At 42.9% G+C, this 21,627-nt stretch overlaps 1 protein-coding gene across 1 annotated transcript in view; it reads left to right on the top strand.

Moving 5' to 3' along the window:
• The first annotated feature begins 967 nt into the window (after positions 1-967).
• Positions 968-21,627, top strand: part of LOC134209714 (protein GDAP2 homolog) — a 292,581-nt gene continuing 271,921 nt past the window's right edge. Inside the window, exon 1 of the mRNA XM_062685727.1 lies at positions 968-1,288. The gene's annotated coding sequence lies outside the window, so the exon portion shown is untranslated. The remainder of the gene's footprint in view (positions 1,289-21,627) is intronic.

Genomic DNA, 21,627 nt, shown 5'->3' with positions numbered 1-21,627 from the left:
TATAACTTGTAAACGCAACGGTCGATCGTTATCAAATTCAATAGTGATCAACTAGGCTCTGCCCCCTGTCGCATTCAACTTGTTGCTAGAAGATCAGTTGAGGATTACTATATGGAATGTTGTCTAATGTTTTTCATAACTTTTGTGCACACACATACACACGGACAGACAGACATTTCCTCAGCTCCTCAAGCTGAGTCGATTGGTATATAACACTATGGGTCTCCGAAGCTTCTATAAAAAGTTCGTTTTCGTAGTGAAATGATAGCATGTCGGTACAACTTTGTTGTACGAGAAATGCAAAACTATGAATACATTTCTGATTTCAGCGAAGAAATGCAATGGTTGAAGGGAGTGGAGCACTGTTCACTAATATAATAAACATGGGAAATAAGGAGCGAACGTTGAACAACTTTTGTTTAGTTGCATTGTTGCAGACAATGGCAAGCTTTTGCCATGTTATATGTCTGAATATGCCTTTACAATTTCAATATGTCAAAGCTTTCGAAAGCTACCACACAATATTCGAATATAGAAAGCATCGTCTCCCCATCCGAAAAAAAAACTAAGCTCCATTACACCGACCAAAGCGACAAAGCTCAGCAATGGTTAGGCGAAGTATTCTCCCTCGCACACATACCGATTCGCCCCAATGCCGTAGCAGTTTTGCAACTAACACAACCCACAATTTTAGCACGATAATGTTGAAAACAAATCCCTTAGCAGTGCATTTCCTCTCGCAGTGGGAGAAAAAGCGCGACTCAAGTCAAAAAATGGTGGTGGTGTGCGGCGGAGTGAGATTTTCATCGAACTATATGGAGCTTGCGGTGAGAGTTGCGAGAGCTGGTCGGACCATCGAATGGCATCGCTTCGATCAAGTCGGCAGTGCTGGTGGCTGTAGATGAAACTGGAAAAGGCAGAAATTTTCCTCACCCAGTGCGAAGCTTCGGTAGCAACTTTTAGTGAGTGGGTGACAGCAGTGTGGATCAGAAGCCAATAAAAGCGAAACATTTTCATCCGAGTGAGTCCGTGTGTGGTTCGGGAAAGTCCTTCCGTTTTGTGAGTTAACTAGTTTGAAAAGGTCAGCTTGGTTGCGATTAGTGGCCCTTTCCGCGAAAGTTTATGTAGGGTGGGTACAAATTGTTAGGAAGTAGTACTGCAAAATCCGGGTGTCGATTCGCGGAAAAAGTTGGACTGCTGCTTGCTGAATAGTGATTCGGAGTGTTGCAGTGCAAAAACCGTGCGATTTCTTCGTCATTCGTAGTTTTACGAATTCCTGTGTGTGAAAGTAAGAAAAATATTAATTTTCTGATTAAGGTTTGGATTGGGGAGCTCAGTTACGGAGTGGTGTGGTGCTGGAAAAAGAAAATTGCCAAGCAAATGTATTATTAATTTAATTATCTAATCGTGGGGGTGTGCGTGTGCTTCGCGGATCATCTCCGTGCTGCCTAGCAGCGGATTTTCTGAATAAAAAAATCTAAATTTTCCAAGGTTTTCTCGCATAGTGTATATCAAAAAATAGTTTAACTCACTAAGGAAAAAGGATACTCTGTGGATCGTGTTACGAAACCATCATCAACTGCAACGATAGACGAAGGGGTACAAGTAAGTGGAAAATCAATCAGAGGACAACGATCGAGAGGAAAACAGCTCGAAATCTCTTTTTAAAATGGTTTTTCCACTTTTTTCCACTATTGTATGAGATTCTACAATGTCCTTGTGAAATTGCTAAGCTTTAAGTTTATTTTATTCTCATGGCAAAAACAAAGGCCATTCCGAACGAGCAGTAATGGCAGTAGCAGTTACATCGCCCTTAAAAATGCATCCCTTGATTAATTTTCCATGCAACGTAACTTTCCTCCTGGCGGTGGTGGAGGAAACACAAGCGTAAAACGGACTTGCTCCGGAACATTTCTCCTGAACTCTCTTTCGCAGCTTAGACGGAGTAACAACAACTCCTCCACAAACAAACGATTACTTCAAGTGCGCGGAGCTTTGCGACCATGTGGTTGAAGCTGAGAGCGGAAAAACTCTCACCGTGGAGGAATCGCACGTGATAGGACGGTGTTGGTAGCCAAGCATGTGCGTTTCGCCAACCTACAGCTGTTCCTCGTGCGAGTGGTGGCGCTTGGTCCTTTTCTTTCGATTTGTGGATAGCTGGTTCGTCAGTATTTCTCTGAATGTGTCCGTTGATCCAAAATTAGCGAATATTTTTTTCGGCTACATTAATTATAATTTACGTGAATTGGCTCCTACGTGAATTCGTTCTGTTGACGTGGCTGCTGTAACCGTTAAGGACATCTGTATTTATTTATTTTCTTCGGTGTGGGTGTAAGAGTGAAACGATGGTAAGCACTGCGAATTTCTTTCGATTGAGAAAAGAGAGTATTGTATAATATTTCAGCTGAATGTTGTTGCATTATTGCTCTGGAGCAAGATTACGGCAGAAGTTACTTCAATTGGTTGTGTCAATGTAAGGCCAAATAGAATTTAACACAGAGTACATTCGATGTTAGGAAAAAAAAGTGTCCGAATCAAAAGCCAATTCTGAACCATTGTAATGTTCAGGATCGACGTTGTAGCAATAAACTAGAAACGACTCGTATTATAAAATAATCTTACATGATTTATTGACAAACAATTATTATGGAGGTCAATTCCAGCTACATCCACTATTACGCAAACTACAAAGGCGTCACTGACATTTTGCTATATTATTTTGTCATAGTAAAAACATTTTTTCCTTTCGATTTTTTTTTCGAAATTTAAACCACTATTTTTTATTTTCTTTAAAGATTTTTTGCTTCATCATTGAAATCAATCATTGAAATATTCAACCCTGACCGGACCGGAGAAAACTCAGCAGACCAAATAATCAAATGTTTGTTTTGAATTTCAAGTCGGAAATTTTTGAAACTCCCAGGGAATGAATGAACACATATTAGCTATGTTTTTGCAAAAAAGGTCTATTCGACCTCCTTCCCTTGCCTAAAGACCCGCACCTTGTACTCATCAAAACCAGGGCATCACTTGTGCCATCTTTCTTACACACTTCCATCCACTCATTTTTCAAATCTTTGTCGTTTTTGAAGACCTTTCCCGGAGTTTGCCCTTTATAATTGCCCAGAGTTTTTTTTTCTATTGATTAAAGTTTTGGCAAGTTTGATAGATGTGCCTTCTTCGGCACAAAAGCAACGTTGTTGGCACGATGCCAGATCCGTCCAAAACAGAGTGTCACCTCAAGCTAACTTTCACCTACTCAGTGACTGAGTAAAATTGTATTGCTCTCTCTTTCTATCCCACGGAAATTTTACTCAATTTCCGCCAAAAGCAGGACAACTCAAAACTATGAGTAATCCTGCTTTTGACGGAAATTGAGTAAAATTTCCGTGGGAAGAAAAGAGATGGCAATACAATTTTACTCAGTCACTGAGTAGGTGAAAGTTAGAGTGCTCCGTGGAACCGAAGGAACCACAATAATGGTCGAAAGCCGTGATTTGATGAACTTAATCGTTTTGTCCATATTTAAGTGGAATCTATTTTTCATTAGTAGGGGAATTGTTCCATTTTCCATCTCACTGAACAGATGTTCATATCATCGCAAAATAAAGAAATACAGCACCAAACTCGTCGCTTCTTTTGCTAACAAGCGTGCTCGCTGGTGAAAAAAATCACAAAAATAAGAAACAAACCAAATTCCTTTTCCTTGCTTTGTTTTTGATAGGATGGAAATAAGAACTATGGGATGAAGTGCCGAACCGTTCCCAAACTTACTATTGAAAATGTTGTAAATCTAACTTTTTTCTAAGTTTAAAATCTAATGTCGAATTCGTTTTTAAAAAGTTCCAACCTAGGTTGGAACCTGGGAGGGAGATCCAGATGCTACACACGAAATATCAATAAAATTAAACGTCATGACGCAAGAAAATTATCGACGAGCAAAATATACCAAAGCAAGCGTCACGCGGACTGACCAATTTTTGTTTTGCGTGTCATCGATGTTTTCGTTGATTTCATTCGCGAAGTCGAAGCAAAATTCTTCACACAAACAATGATGCTACGTTTAGACAAGGCAAGTGAATTGAGCAAGTCGCTTGAATCGAACGCGAACTGAACGTGTAAACACCCTAATTCAATTCACTTGAACGAAAAGAAAGTTGAACATGTTCAACTTTTGGCAAGTCAATTGAATTCAACTGAGTTGTTCAATTCACTTGCCCTGTCAAAACGTAGCATGACAGTTCTTCATCTGAGACGAGACCTGCAAAGACGGCTTTCTTTTTCCTTGTTTTGACACTTGTTCTTCTTTTCATCACAGTTGATCATCGATTCTCAACTGTTTCCTTGAGTGTTTCACCTGAATCCTGGGTAGAATCTTCTGAGCACAATAAAAGTGTTTGCAATTTACGAATTTGTAAACTTATTTTTAAAAAGATTTTCCTATTGGAAATAAAACCTGTATTTATTAATTGTTCAATAATAATCTGTCCGGCTATTCTAGAATACTTTTCAAAGTGAAGGTACTCGTAAAACAAAATCATTCGGAATACTTTTTGAGGGATACCAATACTTTCATACAAAAAGGTGCTGGTTGCATCTGACAATTCGTGACAGCGCTTGCTGGTTGCAGATGAAGTTACATTTTTTCCTTTTTGCAAGTCCCGTCCCAGTTCTTTATGGGTTTTTACAGTAGAGCAACAGAGAGGAGGAGATGGCGGCCATGTTTCACTCATACTCTGACAGACAGCAATAAGATTTCCCATAAGAGGGAAGAGCAAAATGTGCTTCGACTTCGCGAATTGAAGCCGGTGCGTGACTGTCGAGTTTCAGATAACGTTCCGAGTGCGGGAATTCAAATTTTGAAATATGAAGTGTCTCGTGAAACTCTCTCTCCCGGAGTATTGAATTAAGAAGTTTCCGGAACATAGTCGTTTTTCGCTTCCCTATGGAGGGAAGTGAAATTTAATCCACCACACAAAATGCGGTGGATTAAATTCAGTATAAATAAAACACGAATCTCTTGTCAGCATCTATCTCGACCAACCAAAACTCATTCAAAGTTATTTATATAAAGTTTAATAATTCAGTCGATGATTCTTCACATATATTTATTCCTAAAGATGATATAAATTTCAATGATTCATTTTCATTTATTTAGTTTACATCTAAACAGATAACACTGAATCAACAATTTGACGCCACGAAAGGGTCATTTGGCCGAAAGGGTCGTTTGGCCGGAAAGGTAATTTGGCCGAAAGGGTCATTTGGCTAAAAGGGTCATTTGGCCGAAAGGGTCGTTTGGCCGAAAAGGTCGTTTGACCGAACGGGTCATTTGATCGAAAGGGTTATTTGGCCGAAAGGGTATTTTGGCCGCGTAGGCCATTTAGCCGAATAGCTCATTTGAAAAGTGAGAAATTAGGAATGAGAAGATAGACGTCTCACTTCTCACTCTTCATTTTTCTCTTCTCACTGTAAAAAGTGAGAAGCGCGAAATGAGTAGTGGAACGTCTCACTACTCACTTCGCAGACAACTCACTTCTCACTCCTCATTTCTAACTTCTCGCTGTCAAAAGTAAGTTCAACGACCTTGCCGAGCGCTCCTCTTCGGCAGGTTTAGTCATTAACGTCAACAAAACCAAATCGTTGGATGAAAACACGGTGACTCCTTCCAGTTTCACAGTAGCCGGGCAACCAGTGGAGAATGTTGAATGCTTCCAATATCTAGGTGCCAAATGGCGTCAGACGGCGGAACTCGTTGGGAATCTTGAGCTCGTTCAGTAGCCGCTAGGTAGCGAAGGCCGACGGAGGTCCTTCGTAGCTTAGTTGGTTAAAGCACCAGTCTAGCGTACTGTAGGGTCATGGGTTCGAGTCCCATCGAAGGGAAAGTGGTTACCTCCAATACATTTTCCAAATCAATATCTTCCACATAACGTACATATTCACATATGAGTTTTCATAACATTGTAAAAAAAAGAACTTATGCTTTGAACACAATCTATTCTATGAGTCACGTAGAGCATGTACCATATTTGAAACAAGCGGATAGATCTATGGTTACGCATGTAGATCTAAAGGTCTTACTTCGGAAACTTTTTGGATGACCAAGAACTTATGTTTTGAACACGATCTATTCTATGAGCCACGCACTATATTTGAAACAGTCTGATAGATCTTTGGTTACGCGTGTAGATCCAAATGCCATACTTCGGAAATTTTTGGATGACCAAGAACTTATGCTTTGAACTCAATCTATTCTATGAGTCACGTAGAGTATGTACCATATTTGAAACAGGCTGATAGATCTTTGGTTACGCGTATAGACCCAAAGGCCTTACTTCGGAATTTTGTTGGATGACCAAGAACTTATGCTTTGAACACAATCTATTCTATGAGTCACACAGAGCATGTACCATATTTGCAACAAGCTGATAGATCTTTGGTTACGCGTATAGATCTAAAGGCCTTACTTTGGAATTTTTTTGGATGACCCAGAACTTATGCTCTGAACACAATCTATTCTATGAGTCACACAGAGCATGTACCATATTTGAAACAGGCGGACAGATCTTTGGTTACGCGTGTAGATCCAAAGACCCTACTTCGGAATTTTTTTGGATGACCATGAACTTATGCTTTGAACACAATCTATACTATGAGTCACGTAGAGCATGTACCATATTTGAAACAAGAGGACAGATCTTTATAGATCTCAAGGCCTTATTTCATAGATCTCAAGCCCTTATTTCAGGAGATTCTTGGATGAGCTTGAGCATAGATCAGAACACATTCTTGGTTTCATATCACAAAAAACATGTGCCATATCACGATCCATACTAGCGTACTATGACCTACAAACAACACCTAGCATACAAATAGGAAGAAGCCCCGTCTATTTTAGGTCCCAATTTAAAATTTTCTAAGTCCCCAGTAGGCACCGGCATAAAAAAATGTTCTAAGTCCCCAGTAGGCATACAAAACCAACATACAAAAGTCCCCCAATAGGTTTTTTTACGTCGTTTTTTAAATAGCGCGGTTTTTTACGTCGTTTTTTTACGCGGTACATGGAGCGACGTAAAAAAAACCTTAGTGTACCTTCATTGCTTCGCCGTAACACCAGCCGCATTGTATCATTTGGCGGTGATTGGTAAACGTGATATTGATAACAAAACATGATGTGAACTTGTTTTTAATGTTTGATCCTGTTGTAACATTTCAGCAAAATTTAAAATTGAACAAAAATGTTTAAAATGTTGATGTTTCTCCTTACTTTAGAATGTTTGAATCAACACCATTTGAATAATTCTGAATTAATTATGCATTCTGATTAAGCAGAAATGGCCAACATTAACCATACTTTAAATAACGATCATGATTTGTTACATATATAATGTGACTGTGGTTCAAAATCAATTCCTGTATCCGATAACTGTCCCTCACGTTCGGACAGGGAGATTTTTCGTGTGATCAAATAGCTATTATTTACACCTGTTTTGTAAAACTTACTTTATTTCAATTGTTTCTTCTTGCTAATGCATTAAAAAGCCACAGTCATAAGCAGAAACTAAAATTGAAGGTGCATTGATAAAGGGAATATTGGGAATTTTTAGTAGGATGTAAACAATGTAACTCGAGAGCCAAAAAAATCTTCAGTAACATATTTTAAAAACTACAACAGGAGTTTGGCCATATTTGAACATGATGCAGAAGTGTCCAGTACTTTGTCTGAGCCGTGAAATTTTTCACCAAAATTCGTCATCGGAGTGGTTGAAAAACGGTTTCAAATGATCAAATATAGTTTGTTTGACAATGTCATGCCATAAGCATGAAAATACCTGGGTAGGACAAAAGATATTTTAGTTACTAGATGAAGATTGTCGCTTCGGTTCCCTTTGTTCTGCTGTCCGAAACATGTGTGGTACATACCTGTCAAATCGTATGGATTTTCCTTCTTTGACATTTAGCTCCCCTATCCTCGCCAGCAAAAGATGTTCCGGACAGCGACGACAGCGACAATCTTTATCTACTAACTAAAATATCTTTTGGTAGGACAGTTGAAGCATTGTGCTATCCATGATTATGGTAAGTGTGTGGTACTAGCGAAGATGATAGTGAACATTGTCACGTGTGCTGAATATGGCCTGATAAACCTCCATGCATATACTTACTTTTCCTAATCATCCAAGTAGCCACGATGCTACCTTACCTCAATCAGTTTCTGACTGTCAAACAGACTGGACGAGCAGGAACAGTGGCAGCTCGGAGTGATCTCTTTCCGCCAGTATTTAAGTCTTCACAATGGCGATCCTGCCAGCAAAATTTTCACGATTTTCAGAATCTAAAAAAAATAATACTGGACGAAAGAAGATCACTCTGAGCACAAATTGCAGTTTTTGTGTAAGTGTTTTTAACTTATAATGACAAAAGTGATTTTATTTAGCGGCTCAGCAGATTTGTAAGCAGTAAGTATGAATGATAACGAGTCAGAATGATCGCGCAGATAGCGGGTCGGTTGGACTGCACACAAAGCGAGACGATAAAACCCCGTGCAGACAACGGGTCAGAAAGAAAGTTGATAAGTTGAATCATCTCTTGGAATCAATGTCGACAATTTGTGATTATTGTTTTACGTTGTTGAGATATTGTGTAGTGTATCAAATTATGTGTTTGGGACACTGTGATGAAATAAATTAATAAAGAAATAGCGGTTGAATAGTACCAAGACCATATAAGGTATTCATTATCGCGCATAACTAGTCAACAAGGTCTGGCATAGCGGGTGTGTACTACCGCGCCGAATAATTATACAACGTCCTGTCACGGTCGCCAGGTTTGGTCCTCACCCACACTTTCACGGGTCTTGTGATGACAAGCGACCTTCAGTTTAGGGTACTTGGCTGGTAGTGTAGCCTGGGCACTGTTATCCTTCTGACATCAGCTAGAGTGAGATGGTGCGTCCTGTGGAGTCTGCCTAGGATATGATGCTCTGTAGAACTTCTAAAAAAACTGCAAACAAGCAAACCCTATCAAAGCGACCGTGTGCCGCTCAAATCGCACTAGAGTAGTCTCGGTGTTAGGTAGGACTTTAAATAAATTTGACCTGCTGATCGAGCGTCTGTTCACCAAGGAAGTGCGGCTCCAACAGCGTCTGCTCTGGCATTCAGCAACTGAGTACCACCCTAGCAGCACAATCCAGACCGATCTGTTTACAGCAACTCAAATGTGACTAAAATTGGTTGCATATGGGTCACAGAAAATTTTGTGCAATATGTGTGCTGCCTCGGAAAATATAGGGGAGAACGGTCCAAAATGCAACCCTTAAACTTTTTGGATGTTTTCACCAATATAAACAAAAATATAGAACCGTTTCAACGTGTACATGCAAAAATTTACGAAACCATCTACATTTCACAATGATCTCCTATTCAAAACAATACGGTTTCCATGCCTTTCTAACGCATTCAAAAAAATGTTTTAAAAATATGCCTGGGGCAAAACGCCCGAATAGTGGTGTAAAATGACCGAATTGCATATAAAATAAAGGTGAACTCATTGTTGTTTCTTTTTTCTTAATAGATTGCACTACAGCACTGGAAGAATCGCAAATCGTTTAATTTGAGTGAATATGAAAGTAGTTAATGTCCTACAACAGATTATAGAAGTGATTTTATAAGTGAGGCCATTTTGCCCCGAGGGTGCATTATGCACTGTTCTCCCCTACCTAAGATGGCAGTGGCATCACCGGTGGATAGGAAACCTTGGGCCAACAACCTACTGTTCCCGAAACATCAATTTGTTCGAGAATCCGACAATGAAACAATACGGACTGATCTTACGGCAAGACTCTTAGCGCGAAACAAGGGACACGAATAGGAACATGGAACGTTTTAACCCTAGCCCAGCCGGGTAAATTGACACAACTTGACAATGAGGCACGTTGCATGAACCTTGAGATCTGAGATCTGACTGAGGGAAGTCTTTTGGCCAAACTTCTGAGAACACAAAATGTCATCGAGACAAATTCTGCTATTCTCTGGTTTACGTTATGAACACGCTCCCCGGAATCGTGGAGTTGGCTTCCTACTAACCGCCCAGGCACACTCTGCGCTGATGATGTGGGAACTTATAAATGAAAGGATAATCGTTACCAAGTTTAAAATACGGGTCCGAAACCTTACTATAATCGAAATCTTCTTCTTCTTCTTCTCATTGGCATCACTGGGACATTTCCGTCTCGCAGCTTAGTGCACATTCATTCAGCACTTCCACACTTATTACCTGCGAGGTTTCTTAGCCATGTTATCATTTTTACATTCGTTTATCTTGAGGCTAACACGATAATACTTTTATGCTCAAGGAAGTCGAGAAAAAGTCCAACCCGAAAATGTCCCAGACCGGACCTGGAATCGAATCGAACCACCTTCAGCATGGTCTTGGTTTGTAGCCACGCAGCTTGCCGCACGGTTACAACCGGGGTTTATAGGCCCTACAGAAATCTTGACTCGCAACAGGTTGAAGCGATAGCTGCCATCACTCAGGGTGAAGCTCTTTGAAGTCGGCCCTTTGCCGGGTTTTACAGAGGACCCTTAAGTAAAGTAATGTTTTGAAAATATGCTAAATTACTAATACTAGCTATTATTTTGAAATCAATCATAAATGAAGGCGTAAAGATACTTTTGCAAAGAATTTATATTGGAAATCTGACGCATACTTTTTTTTGGAGAGGAAGGTGGATGTGTGGTACTAGCCAAGATGATAGTGAACATTGTGACGTGTGCTGAATATGGCATGATAAACCTCTATGCATATACTTACCGTGAGACTTTTCCTGATCATCCAAGTAGCCACGATGCTACCTTACCTCAATCAGTTTCTGACTGTCAAACAGACTGGACGAGCAGAAATAGAGGCAGCTCGGAGTGATCTCTTTCCGCCAGTATTTAAGTCTTCACAGTAAGAGCGTATAATAACTATTGATAACTAAGGGATCCAATACTATCAATATTGTTTCAATTTCTATTTCTAAAAAAATGTTGTTCAAACGTTTCAAAGTTAATCAAAGGTTTGACAGTTTATTAGAGGTTAAGCTGGCAATCGTTGAGGTTTCCGGGATTGATTGAAAAATCTTTTTCCGAAAGGCTCCTTAGAGTCTATGAGGATTCCTAGGAACTATTTCTCTTCCAAAAATGTCTCAATGATGTATTGAGATTTTCCAAGAAGTCTTGAAGTCTTCTCTCTTCAATAAAATTGTTGAGCATGTTCTGGGAGTTCGTAATTATTTCTGCTGGTTCAGAGAGGTTAAACGAATTTCTGAAGTTTTATAAGAATTGACAGACCGGCAGCTGGATTCTCGACTAGAAGGTCATATCAAAATTATATCAACATATATTATTATTATGTTATACTTAATTTTTAAAACAAAATTTGTTAGAAACATGGTGCAAGATGTTGTTAAAATATCTAAATTTCTATAAAAAAAATACGCTACTGGAAACACAAAACTATCAAATTTTGTTATAATAGTATCATCAAAAAAACATATTTTCTTAGAAATTTATAATCTTTCTGTTGTAAAACCAGGAAATCATTCATGATAGAAGAATCTGGTATACTTAAGACAGCTGTCCGCCATTGCTTGCTGATCATAAGAAAACCGCACGCAACAAAAGACTCGATTGTAAATAAATTGATAAAATGGAGCCGCAGGGTCTTTTAATCGGAATAAATTGCAGGACATGCAAGTGCACGCAAAAAAAAGCGTTCATGAATTCGTGAATTAACAAGTTCACGGTGTATTTTTTCGTGAACATCAGTCACCAATTCGGGAACACAATCACGTTTTCTTGAACGTTCTGGAAAACGTAACTGGTGTTCCCGAATCCATGAATTTAATCACGGTGTATTTTTGTTGATTCACGAATTCGGGAACGCTTTTTTTTGCGTGTGGAAAGAAAAAAAATCGACAAAGTGCAGCATTTGTGATCCAGCGTGCATTATTCAATTTCCCAAACTAGGTTTCCCAGTCATACGATTCCTCGATCCTCCACTTCAACAAAAGCCGTTTATAATTGACGCCCGCGGCGAGCAAACCTTCTGGAAAACCGCGCTCGGCATTCACCAAATGATGATGGCACAATCATCATTGCACACTGTTGTTGCTTTGTTGCGATGCCATCATCATCAGTGTCGTTAGAGCGCCAAACGTCCTTTGTACTTCCCTTTTGCCTTCCACTGTTTCCGGGTGCAATCTTTTTGGATATAGACACGTCGCTACATATGATGCACCTGCACAATCGTTCTGGGAAACATGCTTCCTCACTATCCACCCCTAAGCCTAACCTTTGTTAGATTTGGTGAAGGAAAAAATGTGTAAACGATTTTCAACTTGGATAGCTGCTGATGGTTGGGAATGAAAAGATGTTCCGTTGTGCGAAGACATAATGGATTTTGGGATGAAATTTCAGGACAACCAATGACTTGAAGACCATTCAAATTTATAAAAAAAACTGTGTTTTGTTTAATAAATACAAAAAGATGTACAAAATAAATAATTAAGACAATTTTAAACTCTATAAAGAAACACAAAACTACAGAACGTATAAAACGGAACAGCTTTTCTTTTAACTTGAGAAATTGTAATTGAATTATTATTCTTATTTCTATGAGGTAATTCACTTATTGCACGTTTCTATTTTGAACATAAATGCAGTATAATATTTATTCGTTGTCATCACTGATCTCTTATTATACCAAATCACGAAAATCTAAGCTTGTCATGCAAAGATATGGATTTGTGCTCAATATAACATCGATTTACGACAACTACCTGCACTTAAACTCTTGACTTTCCTTCCATAGCGAAACCTGTCTGCACAGCAAATAATAACTAATAAACTTTTAATGCCAACACGGGCCCAAAGTTTGTTCAATAGTTGCCGCGATTTTTCTTGTCAACGTCAACCGACCGAGCAACGTTTAGCTCGAGTCTTCGTGGCGGCACACAAGTGAGCAAGCAGCACATCCTTTTAAATAGCAGTAGAGCTTATGTCTAGCATCAGCCAGGGCCCGCTGTCTCTGATGATGGTACACGGCAGCAAGCCACCAGCGCCACCGACCGTCCGCTTGCACTTGTCCTCGTCCGTGACCTTTCCGAACCGAGCGCAAACGATCATCGAGCCACCACACCGTAATGGCACCAGGCACAGCCCACTAATTGAGGCAATTTAGAACTTCATGAGCCCCTAACATGTTCCCGAGTTTTCGAGCCGTCCAATGTGTACGCGGTAGGGCCTTTTTTTCTAGGTCAAATGTGTCCTCCCAACCGATGATGTCCTTCTTGCTGCCACGGACGGGTGACTAGTACGGCCGGCCACCGTTTTCATTTCCTCCATGGCAGTGAGTCTCATTTCGGTGAACTGACTGCCTTAACACTCCGATGATTGCGACTTTCTTTTGACGTGTTTCATTACGTGCGCAATGGGATGGGAGGGATGCACTTTTGCATTTCGAATACTACCCGTTCCGAATGTGGGTTTAATCAGTTTTCATGTTTCAAATGACACAACTCTGATGAGCACAGATATTGTGTTCAAAACGTAAGGAAAGTTTTGATTACTACACTCAACTTCAGAGAAAACTGGGAAATTTTACAGTTTCAAATTTTTAGGAAGTCCGTTTCGGTAGGTATATTGCCATTGATCTAAACTAGTAGAACTATTATTTGTTCAGGTAGTTATCATTATTATTTTGGGTTTGGTTGTTGTTTGGTTCGATTTGCAGACTACCACGCGGTAGTCTCTCGTGATTTGATATAATAAATAAGTACTACACGTGCCGATTGGCAGTTGATTTGTCATAAATGTGTGTCATTTATGACACAGACATTACCTTTTTGTCTAATCTAAGATGACCATAAGTTGTACATTGTAACTAATGGCCAATTGCCACTATCCACATTGTTTATAGAAATCACTATCCATTTGATTGACTTTTTTGTTCGATGTTAGCCGTTTTTGTGCCATCCCTTCTAGATAGTACTTGACTAATAAGGTGCACGTGGCTTGCATGCCGTTATTCGTATCAAATTTTTTTGACAGCACTAGACCAACATTATATTTATACAAAATGGATGGTATTTGTCATCATAGTTTGTGTCTCTTCATTAACATTGATATTTTAGAACATTATTTCTTTAGAAATAAAATAAGAAATTAATTCTTTAGAAAGTGAAATGAAAATAAATTATGAACTCTTTCTTCCTCATCATAGATAAGTGGCTCTGATAAGAGCTATTTGTTTTAATTTAAGAGTAACAAAAGAAGTTTGATTCAAAGCAAAATTTCTCCACAGTACAAAACTTTATCGCTTGGCGCTTGTCGGTCCGAGGTGGGTGGTTGCTTTAGAAAATTTCCTCTAAGGTGGCGTCTTCATCGATTTGGCTGTCGTCGGCAGGTATTTATCTTTTCTGACAAGAATCTTTGGATTTTAAAACTAATTTCAAAGGCTCAGATGTGGACAAGTATAACGGAGCCGTAATTATTAAATTCAACATTTGTCTAGCAAACATTACCGCTTCGCAATGGTAGAACTCACTGGTATGCAATCTCAACCTCATCAATACATTTTTGTTTGTTACACTTTTTAGATTTAAATGTAAATTAGAAAAATTCGCAGAAATTAAAAAGATTCGCAATTATCCAGATATATGAGAATTTACAAATTGATTGTTTGAGCTCGAAAAACGATGGAATTCCGACATTCAAGACAAAGGACGATTTTTTATCACAGTTCCAAGGATGATATCACAGACAAACAGACGTAACAGCTAGAACAATTTGTTTCAAAATCCATCGCCCAGTAATTTTACCACCACCTAACGTGCATGTTGTACAAAACAAAGTTTAGTACGACAATGCCAACAGAAGGCGCTAGTGTGAGATGTCAAATCCAAAGGTATACGATGCGCGTGACCCTGAATGTGAAACTAGCAAGCAATTCAATCAAAACGACCGTTGAGCTCATGGTCGATGGGAATTTCTTCAGTGTTACGTCTGTGCCAAGACCATGCTGGAGGTAGCTGAGCTGTATCCCCGGTTCGGTCTAGGAAATTTTTGGGTTGGTTATTTTCTCAGCATTCCTGACCTGTGATTAGATGGGATTAGACCTGTGCGCCGATTGAAAAATTGTCGGCAGCAGCGTGATATATCATGGCGGCGTCACGCCTATGGGAATCGGCGGCGGCGTGGATAGGCGTGAGCTTATTTCAAGCAATAGAAATTTTCCGAAATTCTTCCACGAATTCTTCGATAAATTCCACCAGGAACTGCTCTAAAAGCTGCTCCAGGAATTCTTCCGGAAGTTCTTCCAGCAATTCCTCAGGAAGTTCCTTTAGGAATTCCTCTGGAAGTTCCTCCAGGAATTCTTCCGGAAGTTCCTCCAGGGATTCCTCCGGAAGTTCCTCCAGGAATTCCTCCGTAGGTTCCTCCAGGAATTCCTCCGTAGGTTTCTTCAGGAATTTCTCCGGAAGTACCTCCAGAAATTCCTCTGGAAGTTCCTCCAGAAGTTCCTCCAGGAATTCCTCCGGAAGTTCCTCCAGGAATTCCTCCGGAAGTTTCTCCAGGGATTCCTCCGGAAGTTCTTTTAGGGATTCCTCCGGAAGTTACATCAGGAATTCCTCCGGAAGTTTCTCCAGGAATTCCTCCGGAAGTTCCTCCAGGAATTCCTCCGGAAGTTCCTCCAGGAATTCCTCCGGAAGTTCCTCCAGGAATTCCTCCGGAAGTTCCTCCAGGAATTCCTCCGGAAGTTCCTCCAGGAATTCCTCCGGAAGTTCCTCCAGGAATTCCTCCGGAAGTTCCTCCAGGAATTCCTCCGGAAGTTCCTCCAGGAATTCCTCCGGAAGTTCCTCCAGGAATTCCTCCGGAAGTTCCTCCAGGAATTCCTCCGGAAGTTCCTCCAGGAATTCCTCCGGAAGTTCCTCCAGGAATTCCTCCGGAAGTTCCTCCAGGAATTCCTCCGGAAGTTCCTCCAGGAATTCCTCCGGAAGTTCCTCCAGGAATTCCTCCGGAAGTTCCTCCAGGAATTCCTTCGGAAGTTCCTCCAGGAATTCCTCCGGAAGTTCCTCCAGGAATTCCTCCGGAAGTTCCTCCAGGAATTCCTCCGGAAGTTCCTCCAGGAATTCCTCCGGAAGTTCCTCCAGGAATTCCTCCGGAAGTTCCTCCAGGAATTCCTCCGGAAGTTCCTCCAGGAATTCCTCTGGAAGTTCCTCCAGGAATTCCTCGGAAGTTCCTCCAGGAATTCCTCGGAAGTTCCTCCAGAAATTCCTCCGGAAGTTCCTCCAGGAATTCCTCCGGAAGTTCCTCCAGGAATTCCTCCGGAAGTTCCTCCAGGAATTCCTCCGGAAGTTCCTCCAGGAATTCCTCCGGAAGTTTCTCCAGGAATTCCTCCGGAAGTTCCTCCAGGAATTCCTCGGGAAGTTCCTCCAGGAATTCCTCCGGAAGTTCCTCCAGGAATTCCTCCGGAAGTTCCTCCAGGAATTCCTCCGGAAGTTCCTCCAGGAATTCCTCCGGAAGTTCCTCCAGGAATTCCTCCGGAAGTTCCTCCAGGAATTCCTCCGGAAGTTCCTCCAGGAATTCCTCCGGAAGTTCCTCCAGGAATTCCTCGGAAGTTCCTCCAGGAATTCCTCCGGAAGTTCCTCCAGGAATTCCTCCGGAAGTTCCTCCAGGAATTCCTCCGGAAGTTCCTCCAGGAATTCCTCCGGAAGTTCCTCCAGGAATTCCTCCGGAAGTTCCTCCAGGAATTCCTCCGGAAGTTCCTCCAGGAATTCCTCCGGAAGTTCCTCCAGGAATTCCTCCGGAAGTTGCTCCAGGAATTCCTTCGGAAGTTCCTCCAGGAATTCCTCCGGAAGTTCCTCCAGGAATTCCTCCGGAAGTTCCTCCAGGAATTCCTCCGGAAGTTCCTCCAGGAATTCCTCCGGAAGTTCCTCCAGGAATTCCTCCGGAAGTTCCTCCAGGAATTCCTTCGGAAGTTCCTCCAGATATTCCTTCGGAAGTTCCTCCAGGAATTCCTCCGGAAGTTCCTCCAGGAATTCCTCCGGAAGTTCCTCCAGGAATTCCTTCGGAAGTTCCTCCAGGAATTCCTCCGGAAGTTCCTCCAGGAATTCCTCCGGAAGTTCCTCCAGGAATTCCTCCGGAAGTTCCTCCAGGAATTCCTCCGGAAGTTCCTCCAGGAATTCCTCCGGAAGTTCCTCCAGGAATTCCTCCGGAAGTTCCTCCAGGAATTCCTCCGGAAGTTCCTCCAGAATTCCTCCGGAAGTTCCTCCAGGAATTCCTCCGGAAGTTCCTCCAGGAATTCCTCCGGAAGTTCCTCCAGGAATTCCTCCGGAAGTTCCTCCAGGAATTCCTCCGGAAGTTCCTCCAGGAATTCCTCCGGAAGTTCCTCCAGGAATTCCTTCGGAAGTTCCTCCAGGAATTCCTCGGGAAGTTCCTCCAGGAATTCCTCCGGAAGTTCCTCCAGGAATTCCTCCGGAAGTTCCTCCAGGAATTCCTCCGGAAGTTCCTCCAGGAATTCCTCCGGAAGTTCCTCCAGGAATTCCTCCGGAAGTTCCTCCAGGAATTCCTCCGGAAGTTCCTCCAGGAATTCCTCCGGAAGTTCCTCCAGGAATTCCTTCGGAAGTTCCTCCAGGAATTCCTCCGGAAGTTCCTCCAGGAATTCCTTCGGAAGTTCCTCCAGGAATTCCTCCGGAAGTTCCTCCAGGAATTCCTCCGGAAGTTCCTCCAGGAATTCCTCCGGAAGTTCCTCCAGGAATTCCTCCGGAAGTTCCTCCAGGAATTCCTCCGGAAGTTCCTCCAGGAATTCCTTCGGAAGTTCCTCCAGGAATTCCTTCGGAAGTTCCTCCAGGAATTCCTCCGGAAGTTCCTCCAGGAATTCCTCCGGAAGTTCCTCCAGGAATTCCTCCGGAAGTTCCTCCAGGAATTCCTCCGGAAGTTCCTCCAGGAATTCCTCCGGAAGTTCCTCCAGGAATTCCTCCGGAAGTTCCTCCGGAAGTTCCTCCGGAAGTTCCTCCAGGAATTCCTCCGGAAGTTCCTCCAGGAATTCCTCCGGAAGTTCCTCCAGGAATTCCTCCGGAAGTTCCTCCAGGAATTCCTCCGGAAGTTCCTCCAGGAATTCCTCCGGAAGTTCCTCCAGGAATTCCTCCGGAAGTTCCTCCAGGAATTCCTCCGGAAGTTCCTCCAGGAATTCCTCCGGAAGTTCCTCCAGGAATTCCTTCGGAAGTTCCTCCAGGAATTCCTCCGGAAGTTCCTCCAGGAATTCCTCCGGAAGTTCCTCCAGGAATTCCTCCGGAAGTTCCTCCAGGAATTCCTCCGGAAGTTCCTCCAGGAATTCCTTCGGAAGTTCCTCCAGGAATTCCTCCGGAAGTTCCTCCAGGAATTCCTCCGGAAGTTCCTCCAGGAATTCCTCCGGAAGTTCCTCCAGGAATTCCTCCGGAAGTTCCTCCAGGAATTCCTCCGGAAGTTCCTCCAGGAATTCCTCCGGAAGTTCCTCCAGGAATTCCTCCGGAAGTTCCTCCAGGAATTCCTCCGCAAGTGCCGCCCGGAATTCCTCCGGAAGTTCCTCCCGGAATTCCTCCGGAAGCCAATTCCTCCGGAAGTTCCTCCAGGAATTCCTCCGGAAGTTTCTCCAGGAATTCCTCCGGAAGTTCCTCCAGGAATTCCTCCGGAAGTTCCTCCAGGAATTCCTCCGGAAGTTCCTCCAGATCTGTTATTCCTCCGGAAGTTCCTCCAGGAATTCCTCCGGAAGTTCCTCCAGGAATTCCTCCGGAAGTTCCTCCAGGAATTCCTCCGGAAGTTCCTCCAGGAATTCCTCCGGAAGTTCCTCCAGGAATTCCTCCGGAAGTTCCTCCAGGAATTCCTCCGGAAGTTCCTCCAGGAATTCCTCCGGAAGTTCCTCCAGGAATTCCTCCGGAAGTTCCTCCAGGAATTCCTCCGGAAGTTCCTCCAGGAATTCCTCCGGAAGTTCCTCCAGGAATTCCTCCGGAAGTTCCTCCAGGAATTCCTCCGGAAGTTCCTCCAGGAATTCCTCGGAAGTTCCTCCAGGAATTCCTCCGGAAGTTCCTCCAGGAATTCCTCCGGAAGTTCCTCCAGGAATTCCTCCGGAAGTTCCTCCAGGAATTCCTCCGGAAGTTCCTCCAGGAATTCCTCCGGAAGTTCCTCCAGGAATTCCTCCGGAAGTTCCTCCAGGAATTCCTCCGGAAGTTCCTCCAGGAATTCCTCCGGAAGTTCCTCCAGGAATTCCTCCGGAAGTTCCTCCAGGAATTCCTCCGGAAGTTCCTCCAGGAATTCCTCCGGAAGTTCCTCCAGGAATTCCTCCGGAAGTTCCTCCAGGAATTCCTCCGGAAGTTCCTCCAGGAATTCCTCCGGAAGTTCCTCCAGGAATTCCTCCGGAAGTTCCTCCAGGAATTCCTCCGGAAGTTCCTCCAGGAATTCCTCCGGAAGATCCTCCAGGAATTTCTCCGGAAGTTCCTCCAGGAATTCCTCCGGAAGTTCCTCCAGGAATTCCTCCGGAAGTTCCTCCGGAAGTTCCTCCAGGAAATCCTCCGGAAGTTCCTCCGGAAGTTCCTCCAGGAATTCCTCCGGAAGTTCCTCCGGAAGTTCCTCCAGGAATTCCTCCGGAAGTTCCTCCAGGAGTTCCTCCGGAAGTTCCTCCGGAAGTTCCTCCGGAAGTTCCTCCGGAAGTTCCTCCGGAAGTTCCTCCGGAAGTTCCTCCGGAAGTTCCTCCGGAAGTTCCTCCAGGAATTCCTCCGGAAGTTCCTCCAGGAATTCCTCCGGAAGTTCCTCCAGGAATTCCTCCGGAAGTTCCTCCAGGAATTCCTCCGGAAGTTCCTCCAGGAATTCCTCCGGAAGTTCCTCCAGGAATTCCTCCGGAAGTTCCTCCAGGAATTCCTCCGGAAGTTCCTCCAGGAATTCCTCCGGAAGTTCCTCCAGGAATTCCTCCGGAAGTTCCTCCAGGAATTCCTCCGGAAGTTCCTCCAGGAATTCCTCCGGAAGTTCCTCCAGGAATTCCTCCGAAAGTTCCTCCAGGAATTCCTCCGGAAGTTCCTCCAGGAATTCCTCCGGAAGTTCCTCCAGGAATTCCTCCGGAAGTTCCTCCAGGAATTCCTCCGGAAGTTCCTCCAGGAATTCCTCCGGGAGTTCCTCCAGGAATTCCTCCGGAAGCTCCTCCAGGAATTCCTCCGGAAGTTCCTCCAGGAATTCCTCCGGAAGCTCCTCCATGAATTCCTCCGGAAGCTCCTCCAGGAATTTCTCCGGAAGTTCCTCCAGGAATTCCTCCGGAAGTTCCTCCAGGAATTCCTCCGGAAGTTCCTCCAGGAATTCCTCCGGAAGTTCCTTCAGGAATTCCTCCGGAAGTTCCTCCAGGAATTCCTCCGGAAGTTCCTCCAGGAATTCCTCCGGAAGTTCCTCCAGGAATTCCTCCGGAAGTTCCTCCAGGAATTCCTCCGGAAGTTCCTCCAGGAATTCCTCCGGAAGTTCCTCCAGGAATTCCTCGGAAGTTCCTCCAGGAATTCCTCCGGAAGTTCCTCCAGGAATTCCTCCGGAAGTTCCTCCAGGAATTCCTCCGGAAGTTCCTCCAGGAATTCCTCCGGAAGTTCCTCCAGGAATTCCTCCGGAAGTTCCTCCAGGAATTCCTCCGGAAGTTCCTCCAGGAATTCCTCCGGAAGTTCCTCCAGGAATTCCTCCGGAAAATCCTTCAGGAATTTCTCCGGAAGTTCCTCCAGGAATTCCTCCGGAAGTTCCTCCAGGAATTCCTCCGGAAGTTCCTCCGGGAATTGCTCCGGAAGTTCCTCCAGGAATTGCTCCGGAAGTTCCTCCAGGAATTGCTCCGGAAGTTCCTCCAGGAATTGCTCCGGAAGTTCCTCCAGGAATTGCTCCGGAAGTTCCTCCAGGAATTCCTCCGGAAGTTCCTCCAGGAATTCCTCCGGAAGTTCCTCCAGGAGTTTCAAAGTCCACTGGTTGTACCAAGAATCTTGAAAATAAGTGTCGTTTGAAGAAAATGCATTTAGAGTATGATTATGGTTTATTGGTTAAATATTCTGAACTGTAGGACGATTTTGTTTTCTTAAGATTCATCCCTTTAGCACGGTTTTCTGACTAAAAATCCAAGCTTTTGCAAATGCTTCAAACAACTACCCTGATTCTGATTGTCCAAATTTTGTGTTTGCGTTTTCTGTTGGTGATATTTGGCTTGACCTCGGGTTTGACTGAATAATTAAATGTTATTGAAAGAAATTGTCAATAGCAATAATGCGAATATAAGTATTTCTCTAAACTTACGCATTGCAATATCATAGAAAACTGACGTTTTAATATTTGTTATGAAAATGAGGTGAAAACTAAGCTGCTGTTTGACAGAGCCAAATCAGTTGTAGTGAAAATGTTTCTACGACAAAATAATTTTTTTTTTAAAGATTTTTATACGCTTTTTTCAGTTCCATTTCCAGCCACCTTCAGCATGGTGTTGCTTCGTAGACGCATTTATTACCGCATGGCTATGGAGGGCCCTTATATTACCATAGTAAAATATTGTTTAACATGATCAATCGTTTTGAAAAATTTTGTGACACCACTTAAACTTATT

This window comes from Armigeres subalbatus, chromosome 2 (genome assembly GCF_024139115.2).
Source record: "Armigeres subalbatus isolate Guangzhou_Male chromosome 2, GZ_Asu_2, whole genome shotgun sequence".
NCBI lineage: Eukaryota > Metazoa > Arthropoda > Insecta > Diptera > Culicidae > Armigeres > Armigeres subalbatus.
Note: the sequence above shows the minus strand (reverse complement) of the source record. Positions and strands in the feature narration are given on the sequence as shown.